This window comes from Macaca fascicularis, chromosome 7 (assembly GCF_037993035.2).
Source record: "Macaca fascicularis isolate 582-1 chromosome 7, T2T-MFA8v1.1".
NCBI classification, from domain to species: Eukaryota; Metazoa; Chordata; class Mammalia; order Primates; family Cercopithecidae; genus Macaca; species Macaca fascicularis.
The window spans coordinates 6,551,382-6,565,248 of NC_088381.1; the positions used below are offsets into that span (position 1 = coordinate 6,551,382).

Consider the following 13,867-nt stretch of genomic DNA (forward strand, 5'->3'; position numbering starts at 1 on the left):
AGTTGGCTGTAAGTGTGTGGATGTATTTGCGGGTTCTCTGTTCTGTTCCATTGGTGGATGTGTCTGTTTTTATGTGAGTGCCATGCTCTTTTGGTTACTGTAGGTTGGTAGTATCATTTGAAAACACAACCAGTGTGATGCCTTTAGCTTTGTTCTTTTTGCTCAGGATCACTTTAGATCCAAGGTCTTCTGTGGTTTCATATGAATTTCAGCCTTTTTTCTATTTCTGTGAAGAATGTCATTGGTATTTTGAGAGGAATTGCATTGAATCTATAAATCGCTTTGGTTAATATAGACATTTTAGCAATATTAATTCTTCTAATCCGTGAGCGTGGGATATCTTTCCATTTTTTCAGGTTCTTCCTGTTGAGTTACAGGGGTTCTGCATATGTGATGGGTATTAATCCCTTATCAGAGATATGATTTTTAAACATTTTCTGTCATTCTATTGGTTGCCTTTTCACTTTGATAGTGTCCTTTGGTACACAAAAGTTTGTAATTTTGATGAAATCCAATTTATCTGTTTTTCCTTTGGTTCCTGTTTTCCCTGTTTTTTTGGTGGCATCGTATCCAAGAAATAATTGTCAAATCCAGTGCCGTAAAGCTTTTCCCCAGTCTTTCCCTGTATGAGTTTTATAGGTTTAGCTCTTACATTTAGGTCTTCAATCCATTTTTAGTTAATTTTTGCATACAATGTTAGGTAAGAGTCTAACTTCATTATTTTGCATGTGGATGTACAGTTTTCCCAGCACCGTTTATTGAAAAGATTGTCCTTTCCACATGGAATGGTCTTGAGGAAAACGTTTGGCCATTTATGTGAAGCCATGCATGGCACCCTTGTGGAAAATGATTTAACCATATATTTGAGGATGTATTTCTGGTCTACCTTGTGTGGACTGTAAATCTGTCTTTATGCCCACACCACGTGCTTTGATTAACATAGATTCATAGTATGTTTTGAAATCAAGATGTGTGAGACTTCCAACTTTGTCCTTCTTTTTCAAGATTGTCTTAGCTATTGATTCTATTCTTTTGCATTAGAAATCAGAAAATTTATTGCCTACAAAATCATTTTGAAAGTACTACTCAAGCCTTCTAGTAAAATTGAAAAGTAAAGGAGCAATGAGAGATATGCAAATTATTTATGATCAATCAGCAAACACCAAAACACAGTCATGTTACAAGTAATAATATAGAACTGAAGCTTAAAGCAGTTGTTAAGAATTATGACTCCTGAGAAAGTAGAACACAAAAATCAAAAGGAATTTCAAATTAACATTTTAAATAATTTCAACAAAATATAGCAGGTAGCAGAAGAAGAGATGGGAATTAGATTGAACTAGGGGCCTTATCCTATGTGGAAATTAGAGGTTATGTATGTTATTTAACTGAGTAAAAATTAAATTTTATCTAAAAGTTATTAGATAAATGACCTAAAAAGGTAAAAATATACAGACATCTGCTGACCTAGGGGATGCCCAGTCCAGATGGGGTGCACCTGGTTCTGTGTGAAATATGAACAGCCCCCTCACTTTGAGGTTCCCCGCAGATCACACCCCCAGAACCTCTCTCCCAGAATCTCAGAAGTCAGAGTTCAGTGTTCGAGCCCCGCTGAGAAGCACAGTTCCCTCCCCTGGCACATCAGCTTCTAGGAGCTCTAAGCCCACCCTCACGTCTGTTAAGTCTACACAGATGAGACTTTTCCCATTGATCCTCATCTGTCTCCTGATGGGGCATTCATTTAAAAATTAAAGGGTGGGGTCATGTATTAGGAGTGGGAGACAGGGCTGTGGGATTCACCAGCCAATTGCAAATGCATGTTAAATATTTAAAATCATTTTAAAATTTGAAATATTAATATTTAATTTTTTAAATATAAAAAATCCTAACATTGAAATTGTGAATTCTCACTTTCCGTGAAGTGTGAACATTCTCTTTGATTCTCACTGTCTTTTCCAGAGTTCTCAGGCGCTGTGGTCTCACCTTCCACTGGGGCAACAATGGGCCATTTCCAGCAGGGACGGTGCGGCGTTGGCCTGCATGCCTGACTGCCACACACCTCCAGAATCAGGTGTCTGAAAAGTAAGTCCTGTGTTGATGGGGTCTTAGTGGCAAGCCAGAGGGGCAAGTGCAGTCACTGCCGACAATAGACCTGGTAGTGGTTCTGTGGACTCCCTGGAAATCAAACCTAAAGCCCGGATAAAGTGTAAGGTTCATTGAGAAAGAGTCATGAAATGTATTTCATACGGCATTAGAATTTGAGATTGGAATAATAGGCATTATTCTTTAAAAGGAAAAAAACAACTGTAGTGATTGACAAGTGACTTGATTTATACCAGTGCAAAATTTGTCATCTGTTGCAACCATTATTGATTTTTAAAATATTATAAGCAAAAGAAAAATAGTCCTATTATCTTAACACACTAATTATTTTTACTTTTACTGTTTCCTCTTCTTATCCAAAAATACAATTTTAATCTGACTGGTATCAAGAGTGATAGCAAATTCTTTTGCTTTATCACTCTTGGAACAAATATTTTTATATACCTTCTTGCCTACTTTTTATTTTATAAGCTTTAATTCTACAGAAAACTTGAAGGAATAGAAAAGTGAACACCCATAATTCTTCACCCAGATTTACCAATTGTTTATACACAGACACACGCAGATGGTAAATATGTGTTTGTGTGTGTTTGATTCTTTTTGTCTGAATCATTTGAAAGTAGGCTGTTGACATCATGACACACTTTGGCATCATCTCCTAAGTACGCAGCTGCCTTCTACAAAAGTGTAGTACCATTACCACTGTGAAATATAATATTGATAAAGAGATATTATCCAAATATGTTGTCCCTATCCAGATAACTCTGATTGTCTCCCAAATATTCATCATAGCTGTTTTCCACTGTCTAGTGTTCAATTAAGTATCACTCACTGAATTCAGTTATGTCTCTTTTTATCTGAACTAAAGCCCTGCTTTCATTTTTCTCTTTCATGATGTTGATGTTTTTGAAGAGTCTGAGCCACTTGTTTTATGGAGCGCTACCCAATCTGGACTTGTCTGATTATTTCCTCATACTTAGATTGAGATAGACATTTCCTCCATCTCTCTTTCCAGCACAACAGTGGGCACCCATGGCTCATGGTGATAAGTTTGTTCACCGGGCTAAGGTCGTTTCTCATGAGCTCTCTTTATTAAGTTACTTTTTTTTTTTTTTTTTTTAGATGGAGTCTCGCTCTGTCACCAGCTGGAGTGCAGTGGCAAGATCTTGGCTCACTGCAACCTCCATCTACCAGATTCAAGCGATTCTCCTGTCTCAGCCTCCCGAGTAGCTGGGACTGCAGGCACCCACCACCACACCCAGCTAATTTTTGTATTTTTAGTAGAGATGGGGTTTCACCATGTTGGCCAGGATGGTCTCCATCTCTTGAACTCAGGTAGTCCACCCACCTCGGCCTTCCAAAGTGCTGGGATTACAGGTGTGAGCCACCACATCTGGCCTATAAAGTCACTTTTTACATTCTTGTCTTTTACTAGTAAGCAATGGGGCAGACTTTGAAGCTCCGTGAACATTCTCTTCCCTGGCTGATTTTCATCCAGTGATCTTAGCATCCCTTGATGGTTGTATTATGATTTTTAAGCCATTAGTGTATTGGGACCTCAGACTTTCTTTGTCACATAGTCGTTTATGTTTCACATTTTCTGTGGTTGGGAGGTCATCACACAAGGGAGCATATGGTGAGGTGGTCAAGAGGACTCTGAAGTTAGACCATTCAGATAGGCATCTAGGTATGCATCTTGTCTCTGTCATACAACAACCAGGTGACTGCGAGCAAACATTTCTCCTCACAAACCTTTAGTGTCCTTATAGTTACAATTAGGAGACTGGGAGTGACCATCGCAGGAGGCATATGGCGGAGGGTAGAGCCTGTGGCTGGCCTTGCTAAGCAGTAGCTGTTAATTATTATCAGACACAGGAAACATGGGCAAGAGCCACTGGATGCTGCTTTTATTCCTGAGATCTTTTATAAGACCTTTAGCAAAAATGCTAATAAATCTGAATGACAGAGTAGATGCCCCATGCTCTGCGTCCCTGCAGTTAAAAGGTTGCATAGGGAATGAAACCACCACGCCAGGAAGTATTCATCAGTGAACAGTGTCCTGATGTGCCCTCCCCCATCGGCTTCCTCCTCCTGCTCTTGGTCACCCTTAACTGCCTCCCCTCGCTGGGCCTGAACCTCCCTGGTCTGTTGTCAGGTTTGCCTTTCAGTCACCACTAACCAATTGGTTTTTTTTTTTTTAATCTGAAGATTATGTGTGGGTATTTTTTTCCATTTAGATCAAGTCCTTTTAGTTCTATTGGCATCCCATTGCCACAGAATGCATCTTCCTTGAGAATGTTTTGAAAATTTTACCAAGAAAACAGTTTGTGCAAATATAAGTTATTTTAGAAGCTACACACGAATATGAATTAGACTGAGTCTTCAAAAAAATTGCTGTTGGAAAACATGTTAATATCTTAAAAATACTTCCTCGGAAAAGGTTACTTGCCTCATTTTCTTCCCCACAACTCTTAAAAGCAGATGAGAGCTAGTGCTCACAGAGAAGACCGCTCTGCATCCTGCGTCCGGATGACGTGCTTTCTGTCGGCTTCTTGTCAGGCTGAGCTTGAACGGATGGCCCTGTGAGGTTCCCCTGCTTTCTGGGGCGATACCAACCCAGCTAGCCTGGGGTTTGCCAGGACCAGAGGACACTTCTTGTGGGCTCCAGCCCCAGGCTTCCCTGAAGCCTCGCCACATCTCCTTTTTCCTTCTTACCAGCTGTTCACGTGCCAGGAATCCTTGCTTGTCTCCTTGTCCTCTGTATGCGCTCCTTGGGGATGGGACTGTGCCTTTTCTGTTTTCCCAGGAGCAAACCCACAGGTTATAGGATGAGTGAAGTGTAGGTGAAAATCAAACCTCTGGTTCTGCATCAACACCAAGGAAATCACTGAGTTTCACTTGAGTGTGTGGATGGAAATATCAGGGCTGCCTTTTCTCAGTTTCCCCAAAGCACATCCTGTGGGATATCTGTCCACTTAGAAACCTGAGCTCTCTGGACTTGAGTGAGCTCCACGCTCCAGGCCTGTGTGCTAGAGAACCAAATGGAGGTGGCTGGAAGCCAAGGCAAAGCCCGTGCAGAGAGGCCCACTCCCAGGAGGCTTGCAGGTGCTTGGCCACACTCGGGCGAAAAGGACCCCTCCTCCTCCACAGCCCGGGGCCAGGCCCCTCCCTGCATCTCCCTCTTCCCGTTCCCTTCTCCTGTACAGCAGCAGCCCGGCAGTCTGTGTTCCCCAGTGTGGGTTCATCAGCATCACCAGCCAAGAAACCCTCATACCCAGAACTTGGTTTTGGGGCTTACTCTTCAAAGCCCTGTTGCTGAGCCATGGAAAGAGACACAGTCCCCCGTGAGATGGCATAAGTATAAATTCACAAAAGGCTTGAAGACACACCCTTAGGGCAGTTCTTAAATCCCCTGGGGGCTTGCTATCCCCACAGACATTGTGCCCCGTAAGTGTGTGAAGGTGGGTCAGCCAGTCAAGATAAGGCCAGGAACCCAGTGTGTATTCAGCACTTTGCTGAATTCCCTGTGTACATCTTGGTTACTCCTAGAGCATGCAAAAGCTCAATTCTCAGGCAAAATCATCTGTTACCATGTTCCAAAGCTTTGTTTAACTCATTAGGGAACCAGCAAAAAGACAAATGATCTGGCTCCACAAGCATTTGGTAACTGGGATTGATTGATTGATTGATTGATTGACTGATTGATTTTGAGATGGAGTCTCGCTCTGTCACCCAGGCTGGAGTGCAGTGGTGCGATCTCGGCTCACTGCAAGCTCCGCCTCCCGGATTCACACCATTCTTCTGCCTCAGCCTCCTGAGTAGCTGGGACTACAGGCACCTGCCACCACGCCTGGCTAATTTTTTGTATTTTTAGTAGAGACAGGGTTTCACCGTGTTAGCCAGGATGGTCTCAATCTCCTGACTTCGTGACACATCCACCTCAGCCTCCCAAAGTGCTGGGATTACAGGCATGAGCCACCGCGCCTGGCTGGTAACTGGGATTTTTAAGGTCAGTTGGGAAAGAAATGCAGAAATGAGATGCTAAGTTAAGGCAAACCTCTACAAAGCAATACAAATGCCAAATTTGGAGTTAATTTGTTTACTAGGCAGTAAAAGTCATAAGCTATCAATCCTGCAGGCTAATCTCACAGGGCTATAAACCTCTTTATTTTAACCAATTGTGAATGATTAGATAAATATTTGTCACACTGCTCAAGAGCTTCAGAATGAGATCAATCAGACTTTTTTGCATTCTAGCAGAATATCACAGATCCCAGAAATCATCATTTTTCCCTTTTTCAGGTTTGGAATCAATGTTTCCATAACAATCAGCTAAAATATGGTGGTTGACAAGTTGTGAGTGATCACGTAGCACCGTGTGAAGGTGCCGCTTTTTGGCCTGCACAATGCACTTGAGCTCCGGTGTAGACACTGCAAGGCCATGTGTGGGAGACAGCTTCTGACACAGCTCCTAACCATTCCTGCCTCCTGACGTCGCATCTTCGTATTGTCCCCTGCCCTTGGGTGTGAGCTGGACATAGTGACTCGCTGTTAATAAACAAAATACAGCGGAAGTGACAGGTGTCACTTCCAAGACCAGGATGCAAATGCAGTGGCTTCTGTCTTGCTCAGGCTCTCTCTGACTCTTCTCACATGGTTGCTCTGATGAAACAACTCTGATTTTGTGATCTCACCTTTGGAAAGGCCCACGTGGCAAAGGACTGAGCTTCTTAGTTCAACAACCCTCAGAAACAATTCTGTGAATGATCACATGAGTAAGCTTGGAAGAGAAAGGTTCCTCATTTGAGCCTTCAGATGAGACTGCAGCCTCAACTCACATTTTGATTGCAGCCTTGTGAGAGACCCTGAGCTAAGGTGCACTCTGACTCCTGCCCCACAGAAATGGTGAGATTATGTATATGTGTCGTTTTAAGTCCCTAAATTTGGGAGTCGTTGTTTCACAGCAATAGGTAACTGATGCAGCATCCATGAAATGTATAGGGTTGATTGTTCTTGGGTATGTGCTTCTCAGCAGAGCTGTCTTTCATCTTTCCCGGCTTCTCCCATCTCCTTTCTCCTGCTTCTCTACTGTCCCTTTCCTATTCTTTATTACTCTTCCTTTCTTTATTCCCACTCCATTTGAGTTCCCCTTCTCTGCAACTATAATTGCATCCTTGGCCATTGATTAGGGAGGCTTAAAACTAGAGGTACCTTATTTGTGGGGACAACGTGCAGTTCAGAAAGATACCCCATCCGTGGCCAGTAGCAGAATAGTTTTCTTTGTTGAAATCAATTGCTTCGAACTTACATTGACTACATCATCCAGGGCTGCAATGCTTCTTATTTGGTCTTGAGCCAATGCTTAGTGTTTGAATGCAATTGGCTTTACCATACTTTCCTCAGGGGAGTGTAGACAAACAAATTTTCTGCTTAAGAATACAGTTTCTTTCTGACTCAAACAGCTGATCCTATCAACTTGGACTTCATAGTCATCAGTTTCAATTCAGAACCAACCTTTTAAAAATTATATGTTATTTTGATATAAAAAGTACCAAAGGAAATCTTCTGAAGGAATAGAACTCCAGATGGTTTTATTAGGTTTCCCAGGTTATTAATTTAAGAATATATTGCAAATAAATATATACATAATCATAATCATACCTATGTTTTTGATTTTTTTTAATTTCAGTGGGTATATAGTAGGTGTATATATTTATGGGGTACCTATCCTTTTTTTGGTACTAGCTATGTGCCAGGCACTATGCTATGTAATCACCACCACAACCATATTAAAATAGGAACTGCAATCCTCCTCTCAAAACTGAGGCAGTGAGAACCAGGGACTAGACGTAAATTATCCCCAGGAATTTTTGGAATGCCTGCCTGGATTTGTATTTGTATAAGTGTTTCTAGTGACTAAAAATGAAAACCCAAGAAACTAAAGAAGAAAACAATTAGTAGATTAATCTGTTGGGTCATAAAGTTGACAGGGTAGTATAGAATGCTGGGTGGGTTCTTCAGAATCCACCTATCTCAATGTTATCTATTTTAAAAGTTCAAATCCATACATGATGACAGATATTTATTTCCTTTATGTTTATTTTTTTTTATTTGGGCAAAGTTGTTTATTATATTTGAAAAGATAGACACTAAAATAAAACACTGAATTTTACCAGTCACTGATATGTGTAAATAATCAACTAACATGGGCCAATAAGAAAGCCCAAAAGCTGAAATTCTCCTGTTTTTGTGAAATCTAAATTCTTTTTTCTTAATGGAAAGAGCCACTACGTCGACTCTCTTGGTTCCACTTACTCTAAGTGGGCTGGAAACTTCCAAGTATTAACAGCCAGCCCACTGGAATTTCTATCCAAATGTCCCTTAGACACCCTTCCCTCTCTCCCTTTTTAACATGCACAGACTGTCACACACAGTTATGTGAATGTGCACATACATACACACACACACGCGCATGCAAACATTCACATATATTCACACACGTTCAACATAAACACAGAAGTCACAGACACACATACACACTGTTAAACACATGTACACTCACATGGACATGCACACACACAGCACATGCATACACATGCTCACATATGGACACGTAAACATACATGCACACCTAGTCTATGATCCATTCAGAGTTAATTTTATATATGGTGTAAGATGTAGATTGAGTTTACTTTATAGAAGTCCATTTGCTCCAGCATCATTTTTTAGAAAAGTCTTATCTTTTCTCCATTGGATTGTCTTTGTGCCTTTGTCAAAAATCAGTTGTCTTTCGTTTTAGTAGTAAGTGTGTCTATCCTCTACTATCCCAATGCTATACTGTCTTGGCCATGGGAGGTTTATAATGCATCTTAAAATCAAGTGTGTGAGTCCTCTAACTTTTTTCTTTTTCAGTGTTGTTTTGGCTAATCTAGTTTCTTTATCTTTCTATATAAAATTAGAATCAGCTTGTCTGTGCCTACAAAGAAACCTGTTGGAATGTTGACTGGGATTGCATTGAATTTATAGATCAGTGTGACTATACCTGACATCTTAACTGTGGTATATCTTACAGTTCATAAAAACAGTACATCTCTGTATTTATTTAGGTCAATTTTGGTCTCTCTTGCCTGAATTTTGTCAATTCCTTAGAATTTTTGACTGTGTCCTGGCTCTGTTGTTCTCCAGGTCTACATGTACCCTGTTCCCTCTTTTCCTGGCTCTGCACCCACTGTCCATACCCCTTCCCCAGTTACATGGAACTCAGCCCTCTACTTCTTTGCAAAATCCCCAGTCCCCTGTGGTTTTCAGATGAGATGTCACTTCTTCAGAGCCTCTCTTACTCTCTCCTCCACTCCAGTCTAACATGGGTGCCCTTCCCTTGTGCCTAACACCATCTTGTCTCTCATAGCTCTAAGCATCATGTGATATAACTGCCTCATTAATTTGTTTTTTAGGCCAGCAGCCCAAACACTCTTAGAAGGCAGAGACCCTACCTGATTTTAGGTTGTATCCCTAGCACATAACACAGAGCAATGGCCCAGTTAATGGCAGCTGGGTGTAGGAATGGAGCAATGAAGGAGCGAAAGGAACTGAAAAGGGAGAAGTAAACTAGCCTTGAGTGAGGCTCTGCTCTGTGTCAAGCACCAAGAAGGTAGGTCAACAGTGGTCAATAGAAATTAGACTGTCAGGGAGAAGTTAGACAATCATTATTAGACAGTGAAACACAGTCAGACAGAAAGATATAGAGGGAGAAAGGAAAGGGAGGGGGATATATAGACAGACATTCAGGCAGGTTGTGGATAATCAGATAGATACATTCATGGGCATATGGATAGATATGTAGACAAACAGGATAGGTTGAAAGACATGCAGACAAGACAGATGGGAAAAACATTGAGACCCCCAGATGGATAGACAGAAAAAAAGAGAGTTTCTAGCATAGAGAGACAGACAGGCAGTCAGATAGACAGATATATAGCACAAAGACATACAGACATACTGACAAATAGACACCCAGAAACATGCATAGGTGGGTGGGTGGGTCAGTGCATGGATGGATGGATGGATGGATGGATGGATGGATGGATGGATGGATGGATGGATGGATGGATGGATGGGTGGATGGATGGAGACAGGTAGAAATAGACAGGATGCCAGAAAGAAAGAGAGAGAGAGAGAGAAGAGAGAGAGAGAGACGAGAGACAGAAAGAAAGAAAGAAAGAAAGAAAGAGAGAGAGAGAGAGAAAGGAAAGAAAAGAAAGAAAGAAAGAAAGAAAGAAAGAAAGAAAGAAAGAAAGAAAGAAAGATGGGTAGTTAGACATCTACATAGATAATAGTAAGACAGACACATGACCAATGGAAGGAGAGACAGAAAATCAGGAAAGAGGAAGGCAGACAGACAATGAGAAAAAATAATTAGAAAGATAGATACATACAGACAGGAACAAATATACATCAAAAGATATGTAGGTAGGTAGGTAGGTGGAACAAGAAAGGGAGAGATAGAATATAGATTGAAGGTAGATGATAGGTGGACAGGCAGGCAGGCAGGCCGATAGGTATAATATTTTTATTTAGGTTTATTTAAACTTAACACAGTTCCAAGAAAGATATGGTATCTTTTGCATATATACCGTATCTTTATATGGGAAGTGGATTCACAGGGGTTTAGTGATTTCCTAAAGACCACACTTGAAGAGCATGGCAAAGCTTCAACTCAAAACTAGCCCTACCTTTCCCCAGGGTTTGTGCCGGCACAGCCTCCGTGGATTCTCCAACCCCCATCACATAACCTGCCAGACAAGGTGCACCTTTATACTCTTCTCTTGCTTGCATTTGCTTCCATGCTAGAGCCTAGGCCCCTGTCATTTCTTGTATCTTATTTAATAGCTTCGGTAGAAAATGATGCTTGAAGTGTGGTTTATTATGTGAGCAGGGGGCAAAGAGTTTGGGAGGCCTTAAAGTAGAGATGAGTGCCCTGCTCCCTCCCTCCCGGGTCCTGAGCTCCTGAGAGCCCTCATGACCATAGCTAGTTTTCCTTCTGGAAAGTTTTCTACCCATGAGACCTTTTTCCTGTTAGTATTGTTTAATCATGCTATAACACATTAATAATCTCATGTGTCCTAGAGACACTTCCTTGTTGACACCTATAATGTAGTTCAGGTACTGATGTAATAGGCTTGATTCAGCCAATCTCCTATTGACAAACTTTTTTTATATTTCCAGCTATGCTTCAGGGAGCATCATTAGATGTGCTTCTTTGTCCACATAAGCAGAGTGTTCTCTCAGGAAGATACTGAGAGGCAGAATTGTATAGTTACAATTCTATATATGTATTCTATATTAAAATATGTATTCTATATTAAAAACAATTTTAGATACTAAAAAATATGGCCCCTCCTGACCTCACCACTAGCCCAATATTCCCCTACTAGCAGTGTTAAAAACTACCAATTTCACTTCACCAGGACTTGATGTTTTCAGGCTTTTTTTCCCTTGCCAATTTGATGCATGAGGGCGTGGGTGAGGGTGGTTAGTGGGTATCTTGTCTAATTTGTATTTTTGTCATTATGACTAAGGTTGATTCTAGTCATTTGAGTTTCCTGTAAATTGCACATTCATGTAATATGTCAATTTTTTAATTGGTCCATTGAATACCAATCCCTTGTTTTTATGTGTTTTCCAAAATTTCTTGTTCTGTTATATAACTTTAAAATATCTATTTTTTTTATCATATAGAACTTTGTTTATTGTCTTTGGTTTTTGCTATTATCGGTTTTATCAAATTTATTTTGATGGTGTATTAGTCTGTTTTTACACTGAAATAAAGAGCTGCCCGAGATTGGGTAATTTATAAAGGAAAGAGGTTTAATTAGCTCACAGTTCAGCATGGCTGAGGAGTCCTCAGGAAACTTACAATCATGGCGGAAGGTGAAGGGAAAGCAAGGCACATTCTTTACAGGGCAATAGGAAGGAGAAATGCAAGCAGGGAAAATGTGAGGCACTTACAGAACCATCATATCTCATGAGAACTCACTCACTATCATGAGAACTCACTCATTGTCATGAGAACAGCATGGGAGAAACCTCCCCCATGATCCAGTGACCTCCACCTGGTCCCACCCTTAACACATGGGGATTACAATTCAGATAAGATTTTGGGTGGGGACATAGCCAAACCATATAATTCCACACCTGGCCCCTTCCAAATCAAATCTTGTGTTCTCACATTTCAAGACACAATGATGCCTTTCCAACAGTCCCCTAAAGTCTTAACTTATTCCAGCATTAACCCAGAAGTCTAAGTCCAAAGTCTCATCTGAGACAAGGCAAGTCCCTTCTGCCTATGAGCCTGTAAAGTCAAAAGCAAGTTAGTTACTTCCTAGATGCAATGGGAGTACAAGCGTTGGGTAAATACAGCCATTCCAAATTGGAGAAATTAGCCAAAACAAAGGGGCTGCAGACCCCATGCAAGTTCAAAATCCAGTAGGACAATCTTAAACCTTAAAGTTCCAAAATGATCTCCTCTGACTCCATGTGTCACATCCAGGTCATGCTGATGCAACAGGTGGGCTCCTATGGCCTTGGGCAGCTCTATCCCTGTGGTTTTGCAGGGTATAGACCCCCTCCTGGCTGCTTTCACAGGCTTGTGTTGAGTGTCTGCGACTTTTCTAGGTGCACAGTGTGAACTGTCGGTGGATCTACCATTCTGGGATCTGGAGGATGGTGGCCCTCTTCTCACAGCTCCACTAAGCAGTGCCTCAGTGGGGACTCTGTGTGGGGGCTGTGACCCCACATTTCCCCTCTGCACTGCCCTAGCAGAGGTTCTTCATGAGGGCTCTGCACCTGCAGCAAACTTTTGCCTGGACATCCCAGCATTTTCATACATCCTCTGAAATCTAGGCAGAGGTTCCCAAACCTCAATTCTTGACTTCTGTGCACCTGCAGGCCCAGCACCAAGGCTTGGGACTTGCACCCTCGGAAGCAACAACCTGAGCTGTACATTGGCCCCTTTTAGCCACAGCTGGGACACAGGGCACCAAGTCCTGAGACTGCACAAAGCAGCAAGGCCCTGGGCCCAACCCACAAAATCATTTTTTTCCTCCTAGGTCTCCTGGCTTGTGATGCAAGGGGCTGCTGTGAAGACCTCTGACATGCCCTGGAGACATTTTCCCCATTGTCTTGGTGATTAACATTTGGCTCCTCATTACTTAAGTACATTTCTACAGCCAGCTTGAGTTACTCCTCAAAAAAAAAAAAAACCATTTTTTTTTCTATCACATTTTCAGGCTGCAAATTTTCTGAACTTTTGTGCTCTGCTTCCTTTTAAACATAAGTTCCAATTCCAAACCAAATCTTTGTGAATGAATAAAACTAAATGCTTTTAAGAGCACCAAGTCATCTCTTGAATGCTTTGCTGCTTAGAAATTTCTTCCACCAGATACCCTAAATCATCTCTCTCAAGTTCAAAGTTCCACAGATGCCTAGGGCAGGGGCAAAATGCCACTAGTCTCTTTGCTAAAGCATAAAAAGGATCACCTTTGCTCCAGTTCCCAACAAGTTCCTCATCTCCATCTGGGATCCCCTCAGCCTGGACTTGATTGTCCATCTCACTGTCAGCGTTGTGGTCAAAGCCATCAGCAAGTCTCTAGGAAGTTCCAAACTTCCCTACATCTTCCTGTCTTCTGAGCCCTCCAAACTGTTCCAACCTCTGTCTGTTACCCAGTTCTAAAGTCGCTTCCACATTCTTGGGTATCTTTATCGC

At 41.6% G+C, this 13,867-nt stretch overlaps 1 protein-coding gene across 11 annotated transcripts in view; it reads left to right on the plus strand.

The window, feature by feature from the left end:
• OTUD7A (OTU deubiquitinase 7A) overlaps positions 1 to 13,867 on the plus strand; it is a 374,921-nt gene that overhangs the window by 175,787 nt on the left and 185,267 nt on the right. For 9 of the 11 annotated variants that reach the window (XM_045395224.3, XM_073995374.1, XM_045395223.3 and 6 more), the window contains one exon: positions 1,960 to 2,082. The exons of the other annotated variants lie outside the window; for them this stretch is intronic. The gene's annotated coding sequence lies outside the window, so the exon portion shown is untranslated. The remainder of the gene's footprint in view (positions 1 to 1,959; positions 2,083 to 13,867) is intronic. 11 annotated transcript variants of the gene reach the window in all.